Genomic DNA, 27,016 nt, shown 5'->3' with positions numbered 1-27,016 from the left:
TCTGGGGCTGCCTCCAACTGGGGGTAAGACTCTGTTTCCCCTCTGTGTCTTCCATTGCCAATGGGGGGCCAGGTTGCAGGATTTCTAAGCCCCTTATATTCATTCTTTCCACCCCCTTCATTGAGCACTGTCTTTCGGCAGGGTGCTGGGGAGAAGCAGCCTGCCCAGGCTTAGCCATTTCTAGGTCGTCCTCATTTTGAGTTCACAGTTCTGACCTCTAGTTACTTTAATCTGGTTATTTTCTAATCGTGATCACTCCTAGACATTTTGGAGAGGTTTAGAAAGTTTTGGGGTTAACAGACATAAAATAGGATTTTCAGCTTAGTTGAAGGTCAACAGTACTTGTTCACACGCAAAGGCACAGTTTATGAAGGGAAAAATAGAACCATTTGTGTTAACTGAGCTTGACTTATTAGCACCGATAGTTGCCATGGGAGTGTTTTTTTAAGTTTGTCATTTTGCCAGGAATGTAAATCGGGGCATTACTCCTTAGATCTTCATGTAATTAGGAGGATGGACAAAGCCCCTATTTTTCTTGAATCAGAAGTTTATTATCCCGTTTATAATATGGGAGTAAATTAGGAAAGGTGTCTTTAATTTTTTTGTTTTTGTAGAAACCCTTGTTATGTTGCCCAGGCTGGTCTTGAACTTCTTGGCTCAAGTGAGATTATACAGTGTGAGCCACTACCAGTATCTTTCATTTTTTGATGATAAGTACAACTTAGGCATTGAGCAAAACTGTTTTTAGTGACTTGTCTTGCATATATATTTATGAATTTTGAGCTTTTAAAAAATCACAAATAGGCCAGGTGTGGTAGCTCACACCTGTAATCCTAGCACTTAGGGAAGCTGAGGCAGGAGGATCACTTGAGCTCAGGAGTTCGAGACCAGCCTGAGCAGCATAATGAGATCTCGTCTCTTTTCTTTTCTTTTCTTTTTTTTGGGGACAGAGTCTCGCTCTGTCACCCAGGCTGGAGTGCAGTGGTGCAGTCTCAGCTCACTGCAGCCTCTGCCTCCCCATTTCAGGTGATTCTCCTGCCTCAGCCTCCCCAGTAGCTGGGGCTACAGGTGCATGCCACCATGCCCAGCTAATTTTTGTAGTTTTTTAGTAGAGTTGGGGATGGGAGGGTTTCACCATGTTGGCCAGGCTGGTCTCGAACTCCTGACCTCGTGATCTGCCCACCTCAGCCTCCCAAAGTGCTGGGAGTACAGGCATGAGCCACGGTGCCCAGCTTGAGAGCTTGTCTTTATTAAAAAAAAAAAAAAAAAACATAATACGTGTTCATTAATAATGGTTAAAGTAGAAAAGCAAAAAGAAATAGGACACCACCTGCATCTGAAACCCTGGGAAGATCCAGTTAATATAGTAGTAAGTGTCCTAGAATGGCTATCTTGCTGAAGAAGTCATGTCCATAAAGAGAGAGATGTTCTGCTTTTTTTCACCCCACTTTGTAATAGATCATAACTATTTCCCTGTGTCATGACAGTGTACTGCAGAGTGGCCCTGTAGTATTTTTATCATACAGTGTTTTGCTATCGTAATTTATTCATGCAGTCTTTACATGGTGGATTCTACTTGTCCTACAACTGAAGTGTGTACAATTACATTCATCTAATTACTTTTCTAGAACAATGATTTTATTGGATATGCATTTTTGTTATTTTTTTTTGAGATGGAGCTTCGCTTAGCCACCCAGGCTGAAGTGCAGTGGTGTGATCTTGGCTCACTGCAACCTCCGCCCCCCTGATTCAAGTGATTCTCCTGCCTCAGCCTCCTGAGTAGCTGGGACTACAGGCGGGCGTGTACCACCACGCCTGGCTAATTTGTGTATTTTTAGTAGAGACAGGGTTTCACCATGTTGGCCAGGATAGTCTCGATCTCTTGACCTCATGATCTGCTGCCTCAGCCTCCCAAAGTGCTGGGATTACAGGCATGAGTCACTGTGCCCGGCCGACTCTCTTTTTTTTTGAGATGAAGTCTTGCTCTTGTCCCCCAGGCTGGAGTGCAATGCCATGATCTCGGCCCACTGCAACCTCTGCCTCCGGGTTCAAGCAATTCTCTTGCCTCAGCCTCCCGAGTAGCTGGGATTACAGGTGCATGCCACCACGCCCAGCTAATTTTTGTATTTTTAGTAGAGACAGGGTTTCACCATGTTGGCCAGGCTGGTCTTGAACTCTTGACCTCAGGTGATCTGCCCATGTTGGCCTTCCAAAGTGCTGGGATTACAGGCGTTAGCCACCATGCCCGGCCGGGGAGGGACTTTCTAGCACAAAAGTAATAGAAGAAATTGCAAAAAGATACTAGTATGACTTAAGAGAGACTTAAAAAATGTCCTTTATTTCAAGTGGTATAAACAAAATGGAAAAAGCAGTCATTTGCTTTTTCTGGGGAAAATGCTTTCAGTAGACAAAGGGTTAATATCCTTAACCTATAAGAAACTCTTGCAAAAAGAAAAAGCAAAGTAAAAGTAGGAAAAAAAAAAAGAAACTCTTGGCCGGGCGTGGTGGCTCACGCCTGTAATTCCAGCACTTTGGGAGGGCGAGGCAGGTGGATCACAAGGTCAGGAGATCAAGACCATCCTGGCTAATACGGTGAAACCCCGTCTCTACTAAAAATATAAAAAATTAGCCGGGCCTGGTGACAGGTGCCTGTAATCCCAGCTACTCGGGAGGCTGAGGCAGGAGAAAGGTGTGAACCCGGGAGGAAGAGCTTACAGTGAGCCGAGATCACGCCACTGCACTCCAGCCTGGGTGACAGAGCGAGACTCTGTCTCAAAAAAAAGAAAGAAACTCTTGCAAATGAATCAGAAAAACCCAAACACATACTGAAAAAAATGGGTAAAAGGCACTTACAGTTCATAAAAGAACTGTAGACACATGGATCAAAGAAATCAAGATCAAAACCAGATGTCATTCTTTACATGTCATATTTGCAAAAATTAAAAAAAACAAACAGGCCAGGCACGGTGGCTCACGCCTGTAATCCCAGCACTCTGGGAGGCCGAGGCAGGTGGATCACTTGAGGTCAGGAGTTTGAGACCAGCCTGGCCAGCATGGTGAAACCCTGTCTTTACTAAAAACACAAACATTAGCCAGGCATGGCGATGCATGCACGTAATCCCAGCTACTTGGGAGGCTGAGGCAGGAGAATGGCTTGAACCCGGGATGTGGAGTTTGCAGTGAGCCAAGATGGCACCACTGCATTCCAGCCTGGACAACAGAGTGAAACTCTGTCTCAAAAAATAAATAAGTAAATAAAAAACAATCTAGGAATGGCAAGTGAGGTTAACGTCATATTCTTTCTTTTTCTTTTTTTCTTACTCACCACTGCACCAATGAAGAAATACATAGTTTTCTTCCATTGTGGTTTGTCAGTTTGTCTGCTTTCCCAGAAGGAATTGGGAAGCTTTTTCATTTCCCATTTCTTACGAGGAAGGCTGGGAAATAACTAAGAATTTGTCTGGGCCTAGCACCTTTTGGAAAAGAGTAATTTGCTTTTGTAATTTTCTCCATTTATTGTTACTTGTTCAGGTTTTCAAAAAATAGTTTTTGGCCAGGCATGGTGGCTCACACCTGTAATCCAGCATTTTGGGAGACCAAGACGGGTGGATCACTTGAGGTCAGGAGTTCGAGACCAGCCTTGTCAACATGATGAAACCCCATCTCTACTAAAAATACAAAATTAGCTGGTCGTGGTGGCGCATGCCTGTAATCCAGCAACTCAGGAAGCTGAGGCAGGAGAATCGCTTGAGCCCTGGAGGCGGAGGTTGCAGTGAGCTGAGATCACGCCACTGCACTCCAGCCTAGGTGACAGAGTGAGACTCCGTCTCAAAAACAAAAACAAAAACACTGAAAAAATAGTTTTCCCCCCAAAATTGCCCATTTCATCAAGATTTTCAAGTGCATACATGTGCTTCTTTTGTAAGACCTTGAAAAAAATACAAACATTGGGAATGATAGTATAAGGATAAAGGATATAAGGGTAGTATAAGGTTAAAAATAAACTTAAAAAACAAAATGCAAAAGCATGAAGAATATGTAGTGTTTTGAGTTTGCCCTTGTTTTCAGAAGATATTTGTCATATTCAGGAAGTATCTTTTAATTTGCATTGAAGATATTTGGTTTTTGCTTTTTATTTATTTTTTATTATTATTTATTTTTATTTTTTTATTTTTTGAGACGGAGTTTCGCTCTTCTTGCCCAGGCTGGAGTGCAATGCGCAATCTCGGCTCACCGCAACCTCCGCCTCCTGGGTTCAAGCGATTCTCCTGCCTCAGCCTTCCCGAGTAGCTGGAATTACAGGCTCGCGCCACCACGCCTGGCTAATTTTGTATTTTTAGTAGAGATGGGGTTTCTCCATGTTGGTCAGGCTGACCAACTCCTGACCTCAGGTGATCCACCCACCTCAGCCTCCCAAAGTGCTGGGATTACAGGCATAAACCACCGTGCCTGGCTGGTTTTTGTTTTTTAAATCAGGAGGAAGTGTTTTGTCAGCCTTTTTGGCATCTACTGAATTGATAGAATGATTTGGCTGTTCAAAGGTTCTGGCCTGTTATGATACTGGCCCTGGCGTTCTCTCCTTCCTGCTTTTGAAGAGTTAACATCCCTTTTTAAGGAAATGATGGTGAGTCAGTGGTAGATGTTAAATAACATAGTAAGATACACAGATGGCAATTCTGTAGTATTTCTTCCCCAGTTTTTTGTTGAATGTTTTCTGTATGAAGTCAGTGTCTGGAAACCACAGCATGTAGTATGTAATTTTGCACATCCTAATTAAGAAGCAGCAGAAGCACTGTGAACAGATTCTTGAGAGTTCAGCGGGCCTTGATGGGGGAAAGTCATGTGGTCATCAGTGTGTCCCAAGTGATGTTTCCTCTGACCTGCCACAGTGCCCAGGCTTTGATCTCAGCCCCGTAGCCTTGCGTGCAAAGGACAGTTTTCATGTTTCCAGAGTGCGGTGGAACCCACGAATGGGAGGGGCATTCAGCGGAGCGCTCTGCCAGAAGTTCAAGGTTGCTTACTGATAGCTCAGTCTTGTTTTTGTTTGTATCGTGATTCCTTCTTAACTCCTTCCTCAGAGATTCCTTTCTCAAAAATGTATTTATGTGTTCCCAGTATTAAAACCTCTGACCCAGTTCTGTGGTTTGGTCTCAGTACTTGTTCTGTGCAGTAGTTAAGTCAAGTCCTTCCAGCCATCTTGCCACTCAGCTTAGAAAAATACTCTCCAAAAACATGTCTTTAAGGAGTCATAGTACTTTCGCTTCCCCATTCAGAATTTTCCAATGATTTGTAGCTAAAAATGACATTCTGTTAATTTGCACTTTGCCCTCATGGAGCCGTTTTTAATTAATAGTTTTTTAAAGAATTTGCAAAAGAAGCATACACATGTTGAAAAATAATTCTAGCTTGTCAGACTTGTGTTTAGTAAATTGAGAAAGTCACACGATCTTTTCTTATGTCCCCCCACCACTTCAAAGCAGTTTGATCTGTATCCTTGCCAGCCCTGTTCTGTGTACACAAATGCATACTATGTAATTATCCTTTTAATAAAAGTGAAATCATAACCACACATATTGTACAACCTGTATTTTTCAAGGAACTGTATTTGTTATTACAATTTAACTGAAAGTAAGCCATTCTTTTAGAGTGTCTTTCTTGTTTTCTTTTCTCATGTTCTTTTCATTATTCCTCTTGACTAGACATTGATGGATGTCACCTTTGTGCCTCCCTTCTGACATTGCAAATTTCTGATAAACGTAGCTTAAGGCTTGGCATAGTGGCTTGTGCCTGTAATCCCAGCACTTTGGGAGCCGAGGCAGGTGGATCACCTAAGGTCGAGTTCAAGACCAGCCTGGCCAGCATGGTGAAACCGTGTCTCTACTAAAAATACAAAAAATTAGCCAGGCGTGGTGGCGGGCACCTGTAATCCCAGCTGCTCGGGAGGCTGAGGCAAGAGAATCGCTTGAACCCGGGAGTGGAGGTTGTAGTGAGCCAAGATTGCGCCACTGCACTCCAGCCTGGCTGATAGAGCGAGACTCTGTCTCATTTAAAACAACAACAAAAAAAACCCCCAAAAAACCCCCCCAAAACCCCCACATAGCTTAAGATAGATTTATGTATAGAGATTTTATTTTGAGAAATAAATTACTTTTTTTTGCCTTGCATGCAAAATGTTTTAGAAAGGGAAAGACATCAATTTCTTCATTCACGTTCTAATAATTTAAAGTGAGTATTTTTTCCCAAACAGCAAAAGACCAGTGTTTAGTTTCCAAAATTTAAAAAAAAAAAAGACTCATTAATGGTTCATTGAAGGCTGGACTGGTACCAGTCTGATGGCATTTGTGTGCTATTTAACTTGGGGCCATTGGCGATTGTTGATGCTAACTTGCCCAAGAACAAATGGTAAAAGTTGATGTCTCAACATACGGATTTTCCAGTGAAAATCTGGCTAAACTGTTGGTTGCCTTGCACGTTTTTCTTCACAAGGGAGGGCCAGGCTCATGGCTGGGGCTGTGATGGCTGTTCCCAAGACAGCCACTGAATCAGGCTCTGGATTCCCTTTATTGTGGAACATATGCATAGGTACAAGAGTGGATAAAACATAGCCGTTTAATAAATAGTAAAAGAAACATCTGTGTACCTGCTCATATCCCAGTTTGAGAAATAGAATGTGACCGGCTTTTTGAGAAGCACCCTCCCCATGTGCTAATACATTTTTAAGAGGCTTTAAAAGAAAGTGACTTTTTTTTTTTTTTTAAATCAAAGGCCCTGTGCTAGGGAATATGGAGTTTAAAAGTTATCAATGAAGAAATCCCAACTGAGTGCAAATCACTTTTTTTGCTTTTGTTTTGAGATGGCGTGTTGCTCTGTTGCCCAAGTAGGACTGCAGTGGCACAGTCACGGCTCACTGCAGCCTTGACCTCCTGGGCTCAAGGAATCCTCCTGCCTCAGCCTCCTGAGTAGCTGTGACTACAGGTGTGTGCCACCACGACGAGATAATTTTTTTTTCTTTTTTGTAGAGACAAGGTTTCACTATGTTGCCCAGGCTGGTCTTGAACTCCTGGCCTCAAGTGATCCTCCCATCCCAGCCTCCCTACAGGTGTGAACCACCGTGCCTGGCCCAAAATTGCTTTTTATTTATTTATTTATTTTTGAGACAGAGTCTCACTCTGTCACCCAAGCTGGAGTGCGGTTGCACAGCTCACTGCAACCTCAACCTCCTGGGCTCAGGCGATCCTCCACCTCTCAGTCTCCTGAGTAGCTGGGATCACAGGTGTGCACCACCACACTTGACTAATTTGTGTGTGTGTGTGTGTGTGTGTTTTGTAGAGACCACCCTATTGCTCAGGCTGGTCTCGAACTCCTGGGCTTAAGTGACCTGCCTGCCTTGACCTACCAAAGTGCTGGGGTTACAGGTGTGAGCCACTGTACCTGGCTGAAAAGTTTTTTTATAGGTGTTCTAAAATACTATCTTTCAAAATACTTTGTAGAAATGGAGAGTGGATTTTTAAAGAATTGTGGGTGCAGTTTGTGACCCTGCCTAGAGACAGGCTGGGGCCTTGGAGGCAGTCCATAAAAATGAAGTAGTAATAGAGCAAATTCTAGGATTGGGCATGGCTGGGTGAAAAATAGACTCCATTCATGCAGAGTGCCTCCTGCTAGGTTTGTTATTACTTCTAATTTACCATTTGCTTTTCTCCAGCTAGGTCTTGACTCCACTAACGGGGACTTCTCATACGGCTTTGAACTTGGACCTTGGTGCATCAGCAAATGTAACTCAGCGAATTGTAATGGAAAGCATATGGACAGGTCTACGCCACATCACTTAGGTGCGTGTAAAACACAATCTCCAGTTGTGTTTCCTTTTTCTTTTCTTACTTTTTCTGAAACAGGTTCTTGCTCTATCACCTAGGGTGGAGTGCAGTGGCACGATCACGGCTCGTGGCAGCCTTGGCCTACTGGGCTTATGTGATCCTTCTACCTCAGCTTCCCAAGTAGCTGGGACTGCAGACGTGAGCCACGGTGCCTGGCTAATTTTTAAATTTTTTTTTTGTAGAGATGGGGTCTCACTATGTTATCTAGGCTGGTTTCCAACTCCTGGGCTCAAGCGATCCTCCTGCCTCTACCTCCCAAAGTGCTGGGATTATAGGCTTCAGCCACCATGCCTGGCTAGTTATGCTTCATGGTAGAATTGGGCTGGCAGCTCTCATTAGAACCCTTTTGTACTTGACCTTACCTTTGTACGTTTTTTACGTGTTGAGAACGGTCTAAATGCACAACCTTTGGAATAATGAATTGTTAGGTTAATGCTAATGATAAGGTAATAGACTTCTTTAGGCCAAATTCCACGTAAGTAGATTGAACTAGAAAATAAACAGGCACAGTCTTGCCACTTATATTAATTACAAAGTAGGAGGTAAATAATTTCAGTTTTCTTTCATGCTTTTGACTTTATTATCAGCAAAAATTTGTTGAGTACCTCCTGCTTTTGGCCCTCCGTGAGGTTTATACGTGAGGACCCTGGAGTGGAAAGAGATTTAAGAATTGTTTCCTCACCCCTTTTCAAGCATTCTCTGCAGTTTAATTAATGAGACTAACCACATGTACATTACTCAGGAGCATTCTTTTTTTCCTCCTTCTGTTGTTTCCCTTATCCCCAAAGCTTGTTGAACATTTTGATTATTTTTAATTTTTTGCTATTATAAGCAATACTGCAATCAAATTTCTTCTTGGGGAAAACATCTTAGCAGTAGTAGTGATGGGCACAGTGCATGACCTTTTAAAATTTGATACATGTATAGGTAAATTATCCTTCAGAAAAGCCACAAGTGTTTCACATCTGCTGATACATTCTCTCAGATACTCTGCTTCTGGATGTGGTGGTGCACGCCTATACTCCCAGCTACTCTGGAGACTGAAACAGGAGGATCACTTGAGCCCAGGAGTTCAAGGATTTAGTGAGCTCTGATTGTGCCAGCGCACTCTAGCCTGGGCGGCAGAGTGAGACCCTGCCTCAAGAAAAAAAAAAAAAAAAAGGATGCTGTCAGATACATTGACTTGTTAAAACTAAATTTATTCAGTATGGTGGATGTAAAATGTTATGTCAGTGTTGTTTTAAAAAAATTTTATGTGCAGTAAAATTTACTTTCTGTGTACACTTATAAGAGCTTTTACAAATACTTAGAGGGGATCACTCCTTTTAAAAAAATTTTAAGACTTCTAATAAAGGCTGGGCGAGGTGGCTCGTGCCTGGAATCCCAGCACTTTGGGAAGCTGAGGCGGGCAGATCACCTGAGGTCCGGAGTTCAAGACCAGCCTGTACAACATGGAGAAACCCTGTCTCTATTAAAAGTACAAAAAATTAGCCAGGCATGGTGGCGCATACCTGTAATCCCAGCTATTCGGGAGGCTGAGGTAGGAGAATCGCTTGAACCTGGGAGGCAGAAGGTTGCAGTGAGCCGAGATTGTGCCATTGTACTCCAGCCTGGGTAACAAGAGGGAAACTCTGTCTCAAAACAAAACAATGACAACAACAAAAAAACCAAAAAACACTTCTAATAAAGAAGTCTCTACTTACTACTAAAAACAAAACAAGGCCGGGCACAGTGGCTCACACCTGTAATCCCAGCACTTTGGGAGGCCAAGGTGGGTGGATCATGAGGTCAGGAGTTCGAGACCAGCCTGGCCAACATGGCTGGTGAAACCCCGTCTCTACTAAAAATACAAAAATTAGCCAGGCATGGTGGTGCACACCTGTATTGCTAGCTACTCTGGAGGCTGAGGCAGGAGAATTGCATGACCTCAGGAGGCTGAGGTTGCAGTGAGCCGAGATCATGCCATCGTGCTCCAGCCTGGGTGACAGAGACAGACGTCGTCTCAAAAAAAAAAAAGAAAAATACACATCCTGACCTTTTTAATGATTTACGTTGTCAAGCCTGTTTTCTTAGTTCTGAAGGAAGAGGACACCTGGCTCTTTTCTTAGAGGTCACCTTTAATACCAGGTCTTTCTTTGAAATCACTCCCTTAGTTCATCCATTTTTCTCATTGGCATTTTCACCATTGCAGTTGCCAAGGTCCTTTTCCTTGGATTAACACAGTAGCTTCTTGATCCCCATTTTGAGATTATCCTGTGGTGGACAACTGCTCTCCTCGCCTGCCCAGAAACTCATGTTGCATGAAGCCGTTCTGTGTTGAGTTTGCCTTTCAAGGCTACTTTGACTCCACAAAGGGTTTTCTTCCTTTGCTTCCCTGTCCTCTGACCTCCAGGTGCTGGGGTTAGGCTGTTGTGTTCAGCGCCCAAAAGACGCATCATATGCCACCTACCTCTGGACCTCCGTAGTGGCATCTCTCTTGGGATTCCTGCCATCTTTCAAGGCTAACCCTAATCTCACTTCCTAAAAGTCATTTCTGACAACTTCCAGCCTGGAGTTCCAGTGTCCTTGAGCTCTCCTGCCCAGCTGTATGGTTGTATGTGTTTTCTCTGATTTGCTAGGTGTCCGGACTGTACAATCAGATGGGAAAGAGCCTCAGCATAATGTATCTCCATCTCCTTGCTCCAGCCCACCAAGGACAGTCAGGGATCTAGTTGGATGGTTGGTGTCATTCCATTTGCCTTGAGATGATCAGTACAGATCCTAAAATATCACGCTCTTACTAAACTGAGAAGAGAGGAGGCTTGCGCGTACCTTTCATTTTTGTCATTAATAACATACAGGTGACCGTTGAGTGCCTGGCTTTCATAACTGAGAACACCCATTCTGCTTGGTGCCTGAAGCCTGCAGACTGGGTGCCTGGTTCTGGTTGAAGGGTATTTTAGCATTTGCTAGAACCACCACAGATGCTGCGGAACTCAGATATAAACTGGATCAAACACTTGGAGCAGTGAAGAGAATTTTCTATTTTATTGGTGCCTGATTTCCAAGAGGCCTTGTATCGGGAAATCCTGGTGTTTTTGGTTTATAGACTTTGTGCTGTTGACGTCAATGTCTTATTTTCTCATTACCAAACATGTTGTATAAAAATGTTGTGTTGCTTATGGTTTGATCAGTAGCAAAGAGAATTAAATATTTACTGGAGAAATTGGGTGGTTTCACAAACCTATGTAAACACTGATGGTGATTACAGAGCTTACATAAGAAGGTAAGGAAGGAAGATGGAACAGTTGTGTAACAGTTACTATGAAAGAGATTCCAAGCAAATTAGAACAAGTCTGGCCTTTTCAACTGGTTATTTTGAAAAATCAACATGTTAGTGTTGGATTAAGACCAGCTGTTTATAAATTGTCTAAGTTGTTTGCTGATTTTTCTGTATGATGTTAAAAAAAAAACTCATCAATAAATTTGTCCCATGACTTCTAATGATAATCCTTTTTAAATACACACATTATTTTGTTTTAGGTTTGCCATAAACTGGAACTTGCAGATCAATAGCAATAAAGCCTTTCTGGATTTGAGTAGTGTTTACCTTTGGATGGGCCCTGTGTTTTATTTAGATTTCTTGTACTGGTTGTGGGCTTCCCTCAAAGAGCCCCTGCCTCCAGCCCTTCTGACCTTTCATCTTGTGCTTCTCGTTAGCACTGGATTCTGCTTCTGGATTTCTGCTTTGGTCTCTTTTATATCTGCTTCCTTCCCTCCTCTCAGTTCTGTGTGTGGAAAATTAGGTTATGGCACCTGCTCCCCATCATGTAATCTGCCCAGCTGACTGTATAGGATATTAATAATAGGGTTGTCTTTGATGTTTGGATAAAGATGGCCATGCCTGTGTGTGTGTGTGTGTGTGTGTGTGTGTGTGTGTAAAATCAAACTATCAAAAGTTTACACATTCGTAGGATGTGATCTTATCATGATTACCCTGGTTGTGTGCACTGAAATAGCATTTTCTCTTTCCCTGGTATCCACGTATTTTAGACTAGCAGTGCCTAATACCATTATAATGGAAGTCACATATGTAATTTTGAGATAGCTACATTAAAGGAAAACAAGAACAATTAATTTTAGTAATATATTTTATAAGCTGATATATTAAAAATAGTATTTCAACACAATCAATATAAAGTTATTAATGAGATATTTACATTCTTTTTTATTTTCATAGCAACCCTTTGAAGTCTATTGTATATGTTACATTCATAGCACATACCAGTTGGACCAACACGTTTAAGGTGCTCAGTAGCCACCTGGGGCTGGTGGCTCCCGCATTGGATAGCACAGTTTAAACCCCACATAGCTTTATTTACCACTGAGCAATATGTTTTCAACTTCCAAGCTCTTGGATTTTTCAGTATTTCATAATGTAAGCCCCTTCTATTTCAGGGACTATGTAGTAATACATACTCACACTTGAATGATGCTACTAAAGCTTCCCCTTCCTCACCTTTTTCCTTTCAAATTTAGATTTTCTGTTGCCTGGAAAATGCACATGAACCAGTTCAACAAGTAAATTGATCTCCCCTGCTGCCCCCTACCCCAGTCTATATGTATATTTTTCTTTTTTACCCAAGAATCACAAATACGTTCTATAGCTTATAATTTTATTTTTTTGGAGGGGACAGGGTCTCCCTCTGTTGGTGGTATGATTATAGCTCACTGCAGCCTTGATCTCCTGATCTTCCTTTTTTTTTTTTTTTTGAGACGGAGTCTCACTCAGTCACCCAGGGTGAAGTGCAGTGGCACAATCTTGGGTTACTTTAACCTCTGCCTCCCAGGTTCAAGCAATTCTCCTGTCCCAGCCTCCTGAGTAGCTGGAATTACAGGCGCATGCCACCACGCCCAGCTAATTTTTGTATTCTTAGTAGAGACGGTGTTTCTCCATGTTGGCCACGCTGGTCTCCAACTCCTGACCTCAAGTGATCTGCCTCCCTTGGCCTCCCAAAGTGCTGGGATTACAGGCTTGAGCCACCACGCCCGGCTGAGGGTGATGCTTCCTCTTCAGCTTGCCTGGTAGCTGGGACTACAAGCATGCACCACCACACCTGGCTAATTTTTTGTAGAGACGGGGTTTTGCTGTGTTACCCAGGCTAGTCTCGAACTTCTGGGCTCAAGTGATACGCCTGCCTTGGCCTTCCAAAGTACTGGGATTACAAATGTGAGCCACTGGGCCCAGCCAGTTTATAATTTTGACAAGTTAAAGTTTGGTTGCAATGAATGAGTCTCATTTCTTTTTGAAATAAAGAAGATCTAGGAAATGTGAAGAAGTATAGTAACTAATATTAGATAAAAATAGCCCTTGGAAGAGTTGAGATCCAAGAATAAAAAGGATTGAAGGAAAATCAGGAATCCCTGAACACAGTAGGTTTACCGAATATGAAGAGCGCTTACCTTTTGACCACACCTTTGGTTTTCTAAGTTACTCAGGTGCCATCAGCAAGCCCTTAGGAATGATAAATTTAGGCTCCTAGTTACCAGGAAACTCTAGCCCTCCCAGCGCTCTCTCCGGGAGCACAGTGACTATATCAATAGGGTGTTTTTTCTCAGCACTGGTGTTGACTGCCAGAATTTCTCTTCTAGTTTGTCTTACCTGTATATTGATTTCAGTGTTGTCCTTAGATAATGGCTCAAGCTTTTAAGAATTATGAAAGTGACATATGTACACTGTAGAAAAATAAGGGGGAAAAAAACACATATAATCCCATCATCTGGAGATAATCATGTACTATTTTGGTGTTTTCCTCTATTTTCCTTTCTTTTTTTTTTTTCTTCTTTTCCCTTCTCTTCTACTCTTCTCTTCCTTCCTTTTTCTCTTTTCTTTTTTTTTTTTTTTTTTTTTTGAGACAGAGTCTTGCTGTCATCACCCAGGCTGGGATGCAGTGGTGCGATCTCACTGCAACTCTACCTGCCGGGTGCAGGGGATCCTCCTGCCTCAGCCTCCTGAGTAGCTGGGACTGCAGGAGTGTGCTACCACACCTGGCTAATTTTTTGGTGTCCCTTCATTTTCTGCATGTGTGCACACACTGAAATGGGATTATCAGGTTTGTTTTGTAAGCCTGTCTTTTTCTCAGCTTAATAATGCACTCCTTACGTTGCCACGTCAGTCACCGATGTTTTAATCTCTGCAATATGCTTATATAAGAATGTGCCCACAATTGTACCAACCAGTCCTCTATTTTAGGCATTAATATTTTCCCCTCCGGTTTTGGATTACTCTTAAGCATTATTTTAATGAACACTCACAAAATGAAAAATTTAAGCCTGTTTTAATTATTTTGCTAGGATAAATTCCTTAAGAGTAAAATTGTTAGGTCAAAGGCTATGTGTATTTTTAGAGCCTTTGATTGGTGATGTTAAATTACCATCTAAAAATGTTATGTCTGGGTGCAGTGGTTCACGCCTATAATCCCAGCACTTCGGGAGGCTGATGTGGGCGGATTGCTTGAGCCCAGGAGTTCCAAGACCAGCCAGGGCAACGTGGCGAGACCCCATCTCTACCAAAAATAGAAAAATTAGTATGTGCCTGCAATCCCAGCTGCTTGGGAGGCTGAGGTGGGAGGATCACCTGAGCCCAGGGAGGTCAAGGCTGCAGTGAGTCATGATTGTGCCACTGCACTCCAGCTTCGGCGACAGAGTGAGACCCTATCTCAAAAAAAAAAAAAAATAAGTTAATGGCAATTATTACTCCCACTAGCAGTATATCCAAAGTGCTTGCATGTTAACAGGATGTTAAAAATTATTTACTAAATTTACAATTACAATTTGTTGTGTAAATTATAAATGGTACATTTTATTTTATTTCTGCCTTTTTGATTTTTTGCTTTTTTTGAGACAGAGTCTCACTATGTCACCCAGGCTGGAGTGCAGTGGCACGATCTCGGCTCACAGCAACCTCCGCCTTCTGGGTTCAAGTGATTCTGGTGCCTCAGCCTCAGGAGTAGCTGGGACTACAGGTGTGTGCCATCATGCCTGGCTAATTTTTATATTTTTAGTAGAGACGAGTTTTCACCATGTTGGGCAGGCTGGTCTTGAACTCCTGGCCTCAAGTGATCCACCCACCTTGGCCTCCCAAACTGCTGGAATTATAGGCGTGAGCCACCATGCCTGGTCAGATTTTTTACATTTTTTTTTAATAAGAAAGCTTACATATGGTCATATTCCTATTGGCAACACAGAGTTATGGCAGCCTTAGGGATTCTTAGAGCCATGCAGACTACTTTTAGGTGCGTGTGGCTGTGACTAAGGGGTCCTGAAGCCAGCATGCCAGAGCACCTGCTTTCCTGACTTGGTGGCTTGCTGGATACATCTTTAGGTATATACCCTTTACTTATTTTCTGCTGATCACAATTTAGGAAGTGGATAGACCCAGAAAACGTGGATCCGTGGTTGGCTTCATGAACTTGAGAAAAGCATAACTTTGGATAACGAAGGACATTTGGCATGAATTGTGCTCCTTGCTTTGGGAGAATAGCAAAGAGTGAAGTGAGTGGTTTGGATTTTGGGAGATGTGGAAAGGATTTGCTGAGGAATTGATATTTACATTCTCCAGGTGTTGCAGTATTTCCAGGTAGAGGGAATAGCAGGCTGTGTCCTCCAGCCTTAATTCAACTACTGCTGTTAGTTTTGAAGCCTTTTTCCTCTTTGCCATCATCTGGCAACTTTTTTTGAGATAGAGTCTTGCTCTATCACCCAGGCTGGAGTGCAGTGGCATTATCTTGGCTCACTTGCAACCTCCGCCTCCCTGGTTCTAAGCGATTCTCCTGCCTCAGCCCCCTGAGTAGCTGGGATTACAGGTGCATGCCTCCACACCCGGCTAATTTTGTATTTTTAGTAGAGATGGGGTTTTACCATGTTGGCCAGGCTGATCTCGAACTCCTGACCTCAGGTGATCCACTTGTCTCGACCTCCCAAAGTGCTGGGATTACAGGTGTGAACCACTGCACCAGGCCATCTAGCAACTTCTTGACCTTTCTTTATGCCGCTTGAATGTTGGCTCCTGGCCTGCCACATTTCTTTCCACTGTGTCTTCTAGCATCATCTCTCAGTCATTGGCTCATCCGGCCACGGGACCTCACTGACCCTTTACCTTTTGCAGGTAGTTTTACTTCCAGTTTATATCAGCTCTCCAAGGCCCAGTCATCTCCCAGACAGCACTTTGGGATCCTGAGCTGGGAGTGTGTCTGCACACCCTGTCCTCCCTAGCTCTCATTCCTCCCCTTCATCGGTCCTGGTGCTCCGGCTCTGTGGTGCTCTCTGGCTTCCTCTTGCCTCCCCAGTCCTTTTTACCTGCTATGGACGCCACAGGAAATCACGTGGCTGCCATCTTACTAACATGGTCTCCTCCCTCTCTGAGCTGCCTCCAGAACTTGTCAAGCTCCCTCAGTGCCCTGGTCTTAACTGTTCTGTTTTTTTGGGGTGGAGGTGGTTGAACTCTGCTGGAGAGAAACCAGATAACAAGGTGACTTTCTCTATTTCACATTATGAGTTCTGGGCTCAGCTGGACTTTGATTTTTTTTTTTTAAATAATGTCATTTTTCTCATCGTTTTTCTTCTTCCATAGTCACTTCTGTCCAATCCCATTCCCAGCCTTTTTACTCTCAGCCATGACCTCTGCTTCTTGGTTCATTAAGAAAACAAGTGATCAGATAAGCACTCCCCCAACTTCCTGCCCTCCTCTCACCTCATGCTGCCTTGCATAAGGGCAACTGTCTGCGTATATCTCTACCCACAGAGGCTATGAGGCAATCACTGCAGATGGTCTGTGTGGAACTGTCCGAACAAATTCTAAGTTTTCCTTTCAGGGTTACATGAGAACTGCTTTTCGCTCCCTGTGGCATAGTTAGAGATTCTCTGGCTGAGGGGGATATGTTTGTGTTTTCATAAAAGACAATATTTTAGAAGTGATGTGATACTTGGAGGGGGTTAAATCATCCCCAAAATTAAATCTCCTCCCAAGATGATAGAACTCATTAATGGCACAGTCAGGGCTGGAATCTCAGTCATGTGTTCAGTGGCCTGTCCTTACCTGAAATAACAATACTTTAGATCAAGGGTGTCCAATCTTTTGGCTTCCCTGGGCCACACATAAAATACTGTATCACTAATGATAGCTGATGAGCTTAAAAAAAATCGCAAAAAATCTCAAATGTTTTAAGAAAGTTACGAATTTGTGTTGGGCTGCATTCACAGCTGTCCCGGGCCGAGAGCTGGACAAGCTTGCTTTAGATAAGCCCCACTCTGGGGGACTGGAGATAAAGAGGGCGTAAAATTTATTTGTAATTAAAAAAATAGATAGGCCAGGTGTGGTGGCTCACGCCTGTAATCCCAGCACTTTGGGAGGCCAAGATGGGCAGATCATGAGGTCAGGAGATCGACACCATCCTGGCTAACAAGGTGAAACCCCGTCTCTACTAAAAATACAAAAAATTAGCTGGGCATGGTGACACGTGCCTATAGGGAGAATTGCTTGAACCTGGGAGGTGGAGGTTGCAGTGAGCCATGATCGTGCCGCCGCACTCCAGCCTGGGCGACAGAGCGAGACTCCGTCTCAAAAAAAAAAAAAAAAAAAAAAAAGGATGTGTAATCAGAATGTGCATGAGGACAGGCCAGGCAGGGAGAATAAGCCTCCTTCCTGTCTGGTCCTTGTCCCAGTTTCCATCTCTGGAGGCAGCCACTTTTACCAGTTTTTGTGTGTTCAGACTGTATATCCTTTTAAAGATAGTCTTTGGTTAAACATTTGCTTTTAATTGTGACATTTCAAATATAAAGAAAACAAAAGAATGAAAACTTACCTGCTAGATACCCAGACCTAATAAATCTAAACATGTCATTTTTGCTTCAGGTATTTTGTTTTTGCTTTTTAAGGAAATTGAAACATTTCAGATACCTGGTTTGTCCTCTCTGCAAGCCTCATCTCCCTCTTTCTCTTCTTCCCAGAGGTACCTTTACAGTCCGTGTCTTTACTTTTGTGTTACATGCTTATATATTCACAAACCAACATATAATAATGATTGCGTGATTTAAAACCTTAAATAGTAGATCTTGTGTGTGTGCGCGTGCATGTGCGTGTGCGCTACAACCTACTTAATCACTCTGGAAAATGTTCCCACATGTTGGTCCAAGTAGCTAGAGTTCGTTTATTTTAACTACAGTATTTTATTTCATTGATCAAGCATAGCATAACTTAGATATTCTCCTCTTGACATAGCATAATGAACAGAATGACTGTCTTCATCTGGGTGGGTTTCTCTAGGGTGGAGTATGCTAACTGGCCTTGCTGGATCATAGTGCACACACAGTTCCACCCAACTAAATATTAGCAGTGGTTCTGTCAAGTATTTGAACCAGTTTTCTTCTCTGTCAACAAGATAGAGGAATTCCTATTTATTCACAGTCTTGCCAATACTTCATATTACTAAACTCTTATTCTAGCCTTATCTGATGAATGTGAAATGATAATTGTGTTTTAATAGAGATAGGCTATGTGGTTTGTGGATATTCACTAGTTGATGTTTACTAGTTAAAGGTGAATGTTGTTTCCAGGTTTTGGCTATTATAAATAAAGCCGCTAGAGGCCAGGTATGATTGCTCACAGTTGTAATCCCAGCACTTTGGGAGGCTGAGGTGGGAGAATCGCTTGAGCTCAGGAGTTTGAGACCAGCCTGGGCAACATAGCGAGACCTCATCTCTACAAAAACAATGACAATAAAAAATAAATTAGCTGAGTATGGCAGTACACATCTGTAGTTCTCTCTACTTATGAGGCTGAGGTGGGAGGATTGCTTGAGCTCAGGAGTTTCATGCTGCAATGAGCTATGAGCCTGCCACTGTAATCCTGCCTACGTGACAGAGAGAGACCCTGTGTCTAAAAATAAAAATAGCTGATATGGTGACTCACGCCTGTAATCCCAGTGATCCAGAGGTCAAGGCGGGAGGTTCGCTTGAGCCCGGGCAAGAGCCTGGGCAACATGACAAAACCTCATCTCTACAAAAATTAGAAAAATTAGCCAGGTGTGGTAGCGCACACCTATAGTCCCATCTATTTGGGAGGCTGAGGTGAGAGGATCACTTGAGCCCGGGAGGTTGAGGCTGCAGTGAGCCATGATTGTACTATGGCACTCCAGCCTGGGTAGCAGAGTGAGACCTTGTCTCAAAATAAATAAATAAAAATAAAAAATAAAGCTATTATTAACATTTATGTACATGTTCTTGTGTGAACGTAAGGTTTCATTCAGCCATAGATGCCCAGGAGTAGTGTTGCTGGGTCTTACGGAAACATATGTTTAACTTGATAAGAAATGACCAAATGGTTTTTCCAAAGTAGTTGTACCATTTTGCATACCCACCCAAGAGTATGAGAGTTCCAGTAACTTGTCAGCACTTGGTATTGTCTGTTTTTGTTCTAGCCATTTTAATAGGTATGTCATACACCATTTTTTTTTTTTTTTTTTTGAGATGGAGTTTTGCTCTTGTTGCCCAGGCTGGAGTGCATTGGCACAGTCTTGGCTCACTGCAACCTCTGCCTGCTGGGTTCAAGTGATTCTCCTGCCTCAGACTCCTGAGTAGCTGGGATTACAGGCATGTGCTACCATGCCCGGCTAATTTTTTTTTTTTTGTATTTTTAGTAGAGACGGGTTTCTCTGTGTTGGTCAGGCTGGTCTTGAACTCCTGACCTCAGGTGATCTGCCCACCTTGGCCTCCCAAAGTGCTAGGATTACAGGCATGAGCCACCACACCTGGCCCTTTCATACAGCTTTTTAATCCAAAGAATGAAATTTAAAAATCAAATTATATTTTAAAGTTATTTAAAGTAATTGATTTTTGCCCTTCTTGCTCTTGGATGATCTTTTTTTCTTTCTCTTTAATTCAAAATCAGAGCATTGTGTTAGGGTAACCAAATAGTAAAGAGATTGTATAGTACAGCGTAACATTTGCAGCTACTCAGCCAGGCGCGGTGGCTCACACCTGTAATCCCAGCAATTTGGGAGGCCGAGGCAGGTCGATTGCTTGAGCTCAGGAGTTTGAGACCAACCTTGGCATCATGGTGAAACCTCATCTCTACCAAAAATACAAAAATTAGCCAGTCTCATAACCCGGTCTCAAAAAAAAAAAAAAAGGTAAATAAACATTTGCAGCTACTGCTAGAAAATTAGATAAATGTATTTTGTTGCTAAGAAATACATGGAATTTTTCATTTACTAGTTGGACTATTTTATTTCTGGAAAATGTATGTTAAAACTTTATAGTGAAGAATGTTAAACCTCCATTTTAATGATGCCATCCACCTACTGGTGTGATTTCTCCCCCTCCCCTCTAGGCTTTAAATAAGATTTAATCTGAGAATACTCATTCCACTACTAAAAAGAGAAGTGCAGAAACTACAGGAGTAGGGCAGCAATCTTATTTTACAGAGGCATTTTCGGCTCACTGGTTAATGACTTTCCTGCACATACTGCACCACGCATGGTCTCCAGTGAGGGGCACGGATGCCAGTGCAGTGATGCTTTACCACTAACCCTTCTACTGCAGCCTGCTAACTAGGACACACTGTAGTGTGAGTCTTGAGCTGGAAGGATGCAGACAGTCTTCACAGTGGATTTGCTTTGAGAGTTGGATGAAGTGTTTTTACTTCATTGCTGGAATTGTGGTATGTGCTTGTCAGCACACATTCTGAATCATGGCTTGAGATTATGGTTGAGTGGCCAGGCTTTAAGTGTCTGCCAAAGAAGCCAATTTAATAAGTTTTTTTTTTTTTTGAGACGGAGTCTCGCTCTGTTGCCCAGGCTGGAGTGCAGTGGCGCAATCTCCGCTCGCTGCAAGCTCTGCCTCCCGGGTTCACGCCATTCTCCTGCCTCAGCCTCCCGAGTAGCTGGAACTACAGGCGCCCGCCACCATGCCGGCTAATTTTTTGTATTTTTAGTAGAGACAGGGTTTCACCATGGTCTCGATCTCCTGACCTCATGATCTGCCCGCCTCGGCCTCCCAAAATGCTGGGATTACAGGCGTGAGCCACCGTGCCCAGCCAATAAGTTTTCGGTAGTCAATGTGAACAATGAATTTATTCATTTCACCCAGATGCTTAGCTTTTACCATGAACCTGCTATTTGGTTCCTCTGAAGAAAAATAACTTCAACCCTCTATTCCCCCACCATACCCCCAGGTTAAGAATATGTACTGATCTTGTATTTCCTTTGAAAAATTTGGAAACTAGGGTTGTTCCAAATGTGATGTCTTACTAGTGCTCTTTGCAGATTTTCTATTTTCTTTTTAAAATGTCAGTATTCTTTATTCTTAGAATGGACATATTATACAATTTTTTTTTTCTCGAATGCCAGGTTTCTTTTTTTTTTTTTTTTGAGATGGAGTCTCACTCTGTTGCCCAGGCTGGAGTGCAATGGCCTGATATTGGCTCACTGCAACCTCTGCCTCCCGGGTTCGAGTGATTCTCCTGCCTCAGCCTACCGAGTAGCTGAGATTACAGGCATGTGCCACCATGCCCAGCTAATTTTTGTATTTTTTAGTAGAGACGGGGTTTCACCTTGCTGGAGGCTGGTCTTGAACTCCTGACCTCAAGTGATCCGTCCGCCATGGCCTCCCAAAGTGCTGGGATTACAGGTGTGAGCCACCGCGCCTGGCCTGAATGTCAGATTTCTTTATTCTGTTTTTTTTTTTTTTTTTTTTTTTTTGAGACAGAGTCTCACTCTGTTGCCCAGGCTGGAGTGCAATGGGACGATCTTGGCTCACTGCAACTTCTGCATTCCGGTTTCAGGGGATTCTCCTGCCTCAGCCTCCCGAGTAGCTGGGATTACAGGCGCCCACCACCATGCCTGGCTAATTTTTGTATTTTTAGTAGAGATGGGGTTTCACCATGTTGGCCAGGCTGGTCTTGAACTCCTGACCTCAGGTGATCTGCCCGCCTTGGCCTCCCAAAGTGCTGGGATTACAGGTATGAGCCACTGCGCTCGGCCTGTTGGGTTTTTTTTCTTTTCTTTTTTTTTTTTTTTTGAGGTTATAGTTTTAGCTGCTCTGACATGCTGGGATAAGACCATCAAAGTTTTTTCCTCACATAATCTATCCCCCTCTTTAAAATTTCTAGAGTATTGATTCTTATTTTTAAAATTAATTTTTAGAGATAGTGTCGCTCTGTCATCCAGGCTTGAGTGCAGTGTCATGATCATAGTTCACTGAACAGTGAACTCCTAGGTTCAAGCCATCCTCCTGCCTCAGCCTACTGAGTAGCTGGGATAACAGGCACACCTCACCATGCCCAGGTAATTAGAAAAAAAATTTTTTTGTACAGATGGGAGTCTTGCTGTGTTGTCCAGGATGGTCTCCAACTCCTATCCTCAAGTGACCCTCCTGACTCAAGTCCCCCAAAGCACTGGGATTATAGGCATAAGCCATTATGCTTGGCTTCTTAGAGTATTGATTCTTTTACATAGTCCAAGATGGTTCCTGCAGCCAGTAAGAAGAGGGAAGGAGGCCGGGCGCAGTAACTCACGCCTGTAATCCCAGCACTTTGGGAGGCCAAGGTGGGTGGATCACCTGAGGTCAGGAGTTCGAGACCAGCCTGATTAACATGGAGAAACCCCGTCTCTACTAAAAATATAAAATTAGCCGGGCATGGTGGCACATGCCTGTAATCCCAGCTACTTGGGAGGCGGAGGCAGGAGAATCGCTTGAACCCAGAAGGGAGAGGTTGCAGTGAGCCGAGATCGCGCCATTGCACTCTAGCCTGGGCAACAAGAGCGAAACTCTGTCTCAGAAAAAAAAAAAAAAAAAAAAAAAAAGAAGAGGGAAGGGAGAGGGGAGGGCATGCTTACTTTCACCCATATCCGTTGGCTAAGGCTGGCTGCATCTAGCTGCAAGGGAGCCTGGGAAATGTTGCCTCAGTTAATTTAGTTGGTTGTGTGCCCAACTTAAAACCAAGGATTTTATTAGTTGAATTACTAATCGAATGGCAGAGAAGGGCCCACAGAGATACCTGGTTGCCTCTGACACCTCTTAATGAAATATAAAAGTTGCTACAAGAGTAAGAACAGTCAGTAATTGGAAGCAAATTGAATATGAAATGAAAATGTGTTTTCGTTTTGTCTACTTTTCTGTATGTTTGAAATTTTCCGGAAGAAGTTTTTTAAAATCTTACATTTAGGTTTCTTCTACCAAGTGCCATTAGATTTCATAACACTAGAGGGTGCTGTTAATGCATTTGCTTTTAGCATTTCTAGCATCTGCCCCCTTGTCTTATTACAGAGTCAAAGTAGGTTTTGTCTAGCTGATAATCTTGAATCTCTTTTGTTGTTTTACTCAGTTTTACAACAGCAGGGGCACAGAAATGTCAATATCTAACATTTATCTGGAAAGACAGAAATAATGATTCCAAATGTGGAATTAAAAGAAAAACACATTTTAGATTTTATTCATAAAAGGAAAACAAATCAGAGATTATGTTAATCAGATTAGATATTTTCAAATGCAAAATTATTTCTGAAGAATTAAAAGTTTTTTTCTTGTATTTGTCCATATTTAGCATTTTAGTTGTTTTGCCCTGTTTTCTGCCCTGAATTTACTAACCATACATACATACTAAGAATTGAGCTATTGATAATTTTTCCTCCTAATATAAGGAGAGGGATATAACTAAAATTTTAAGAATGCAGATAAACACAAAAAGGAACACCCGTAACCCCTATATTATAGAGATTACCACCATAAGCTGCTTGGTGCATAGCCATTTTTTTTTAAAGCTCAATCGCACATGTATATATACAGTACTTTTTTTTAAAAAAAAAATTATTTTTGAGACAGAATCTCACATTGTTACCCAGGCTGGAGTACAGCAGCCCCGTCTCTGTTCGCTACAGCCTCGACCTCCACGCTCAAGCGATCCTCCCACCCCAACCCTTCAAGTAGCTGGGACTAAAGGCACATGCCCCCATACCCGGCTAATTTTTTTGTATTTTTTGTAGAGACAGGGCTTCACTATGTTTCCCAGGCTGGTCTCGAGCCCCTGAGGTCAAGTGTTACTCCTGCCTTGGCCTCCCAAAGTGCTAGGATTACAGGCATGAGCCATCGTACCCAACCTATACAGTACTTTAAAGAGAGGGGAATCACGAGTTAGTGCTCATGTATGGGAATTTTTTGTGTATTCGTTTTATAACTTACTATCTTTCTGAAGTATCTTATTCTAGGGTGTGTGTGTGTGTGTGTGTGTGTGTGTGTGTGTGTTTTAACTCATTTTCTGGGTAGACAGATGCATTACCTATAAATAATTATTTTGCTTTCCCTTTTCCATTATTTGAGCTTTCACATTTTTTTTCTTCTTTTTAGAGATAGGGTCTTAACTCTGTTGCCCAGGCTGGATTGCAGAGATGTAGTCATTGTTCACTGCAGCCTCAAACTCCTGGAGTCAAGCCAGTCCTTCTACCTCAGCCTTCCCAGTAGCTGGGACCACAGGCATGCACCACCATGTCCAGCTAATTAAAAAAAAAATTTTTTTTTTAAATAGAGAGTAGGTCTTGTTACGTTGCCCTGGCTGGTCTTGAACTGGCCTGAAGTGATCCTTCTGGCCTCCCAAAACAATGAGATTACAGACCTGAGCCACCGTGCCCAAATAAAATCTTTTTCTTACTGTCCTGGCTAGAACTTCCGGAACAGTCTTCTATAATGGCACCCACCAGACTCCTGTTTCTGTCTTTAAAGAGCACCCCTCTGGGTGTCGTTCAGGTTATGTATCTCATTGCCTTTGGTATGAGATCAGGGTTCTTTTCGAGGACTTTTTTCTTACATGTGTAATGTGCTAAGAGTTTTATTCAAAAATTGACACTGAGTTTTATGCCTTTTTGGTTTCTTTCTTTCTTTTTTTTTTTTTTTGAGATGGAGTCTTGCTCTGTCACCCAGGCTGGAGTGCAATGGCACAATCTCAGCTCAACTGCAACCTCCACCTCCTAGGTTCAAGCAATTCTCCTGCCTCAGCTTACCGAGTAGCTGGGACTACAGGCGCCCGCCACCACGCGTGGCTAATTGTTTGTATTTTTAGTAGAGACGGGATTTCACCATGTTGGCCAGGCTGGTCTCAAACTCCTTACCTCAGGTGATCCACCTGCCTCAGCCTCCTAGAGTGCTGGGATTACAGGCATGAGCCACTGCACCCAGCTGAAATGTTCCTTTTTTCATAGGGTTTGAAATTTTCCTTGTGGCATGATAGATGGTGACTTTTCATAAATGCTCTTTAGCCATTGAAAATGAAGCTATTTTCTATGGGGTGCAAAGTTTGATATCTATTGTATTAGCCTTATTCATTTTATTGGTCAGATTCTGTGATCAATACAAAATAAAATTAATATGGACATGGGGCCTATGCTTGTTTATCCTCCCTACCCCTATCTTCTTGGAGAGAGATATGTTTATGAAGTGTTGGTCATTTCTTCTCTATTTCTAGCCATTATGGGCTTTATTTCGGTGAAAGAATGTTCAGAATGTAAAGACTGACATCATATTCTTCTTGTGAATTTTATCCTTTAGCAATGTAAAATGACATCCTTTTTCCTGCTTAATACTTTTTGGCATGAATTCCACTGTGTCTGACATTTAAAAAATAATAAGGCAGCATTAGTGTTACTTTTTTTCACTTTAAGGTCTATCTTGGGGGTTGGCATTTATTTCATTTTTATTTATTTATTTTTGAGACAGTCTCTGTCTGTCGCTGAGGCTGGAGTGCAGTGGCATAATCTCAGCTGACTGCAACCTCCGCCTCCTGCGTTTAAGTGATTCTCCTGTCTCAGCCTCCCGAGTAGCTAAGACTGCAGGTGTGCGCCACCACACTCAGCTAATTTTTTTTTTTTTAGTAGAGATGGGGTTTCATCATGTTGGCTAAGCTGGTCTCGAACTCCTGACCCCAAGTAATCTGTCCACCTCAGCCTCCCAAAGTGCTAGAATTACAGGCGTGAGCCACTGCGTCTGGCTGGCATTTATTTTTTGATGCAATCTGAGTATTTTTAATTAAATGGGTTTAACTCACAGGTCTAGCTGTGTTTTAGTCTGTATTCTGTTTCAAATTCTAATAGTGGTTTTAAGTGAAAAACATAAAAAAAAACTCATTTCTCTAATTGTCATAGTTAAGGCCTATGATTCTTTCTGTTTGGGAGAAGGGCTTTAGCATCTTCTTACTCTCTGTTTTCAGTCTTTATTAATGTAATCTTTTCTGTCTGCTTTATTTAATTACTTTTTTTAATTTAATTTAATTTTATTATTATTATTTTTGTGATGGAGTCTTGCTGTGTTGCCAGGCTGGAGTGCAGTGGCGCTATCTCGGCTCACCGCAGCCTCCACCTCCCGGGTTCAAGTGATTCTACTCCCTCAGCCTCCTGAGTAGCTGGGAATACAGGCACGCGTCACCACGCCCAGCTAATTTTTGTGTTTTTAGTAGAGACGGGGTTTCACCATGTTGGACAGGGTGGTCTGGATTTCTTGACCTTGTGATCCGCCTGCCTCGGCCTCCCAAAGTGCTGGGATTACAGGCATGAGTCACCGTGCCAGGCCTTTTTTTTTGAGTCTCGTTCTGTCACCCAGGTTGGAGTGCAGTGGCGCAATTTCGGCTCCCTGCAACCTTCGCCTCCCGGGTTCAAGCGATTCTCCTGCCTCAGCCTCCTGAGTAGCTGGGATTACAGGTACATGCCACCACGCCTGGCTAATTTTTGTATTTTTAGTAGAGATGGAGTTTCACCATGTTGATCAGGCTGGTCTTGTCTTGAACTCCTGACCTCGTGATCCACCTGCCTTGGCCTCCCAAAGGGCTGCGATTACAGGTGTGAGCCACTGCGCCTGGCCTATTTAATTACATTTCTTATATAGCATATGTTTAGAGAGCAATGTGGCTCATGCATTATGTTTTATAACCAGGTTTACACTCATTATTTAGCTTTGTCCCTGTCTTGATGGTTTTAGCATCCATGCTTAGCAGTCTTGTATACTAGTTAGTGGCCTCTGTGAATTTCACTTCTATATTCCAACCTGGTTGGAATATAGCTTCAGGCTTTCTTTCCCTCCTTTTCTTTTGAGCTCATGCACATCTAAAACTGTCTTGTTTGGCT

General features: G+C 42.7%; 1 protein-coding gene across 7 annotated transcripts in view; it reads left to right on the top strand.

Moving 5' to 3' along the window:
* The window catches only part of SLC23A2 (solute carrier family 23 member 2), a 151,153-nt gene that overhangs the window by 23,707 nt on the left and 100,430 nt on the right, over nt 1–27,016 (top strand). For 4 of the 7 annotated variants that reach the window (XM_004061773.5, XM_031004866.3, XM_055372517.2 and 1 more), the window contains one exon: nt 7,703–7,829. The exons of 1 other annotated variant lie outside the window; for it this stretch is intronic. The gene's annotated coding sequence lies outside the window, so the exon portion shown is untranslated. The remainder of the gene's footprint in view (nt 1–7,702; nt 7,830–27,016) is intronic. 2 more of the 7 variants (XM_031004867.3, XM_063702272.1) reach the window with 1 other exon arrangement.

The sequence above is a fragment of the Gorilla gorilla genome, chromosome 21, assembly GCF_029281585.2.
Source record: "Gorilla gorilla gorilla isolate KB3781 chromosome 21, NHGRI_mGorGor1-v2.1_pri, whole genome shotgun sequence".
Lineage (NCBI taxonomy): Eukaryota > Metazoa > Chordata > Mammalia > Primates > Hominidae > Gorilla > Gorilla gorilla.
This window is presented reverse-complemented; position numbering and strand designations above follow the sequence as displayed.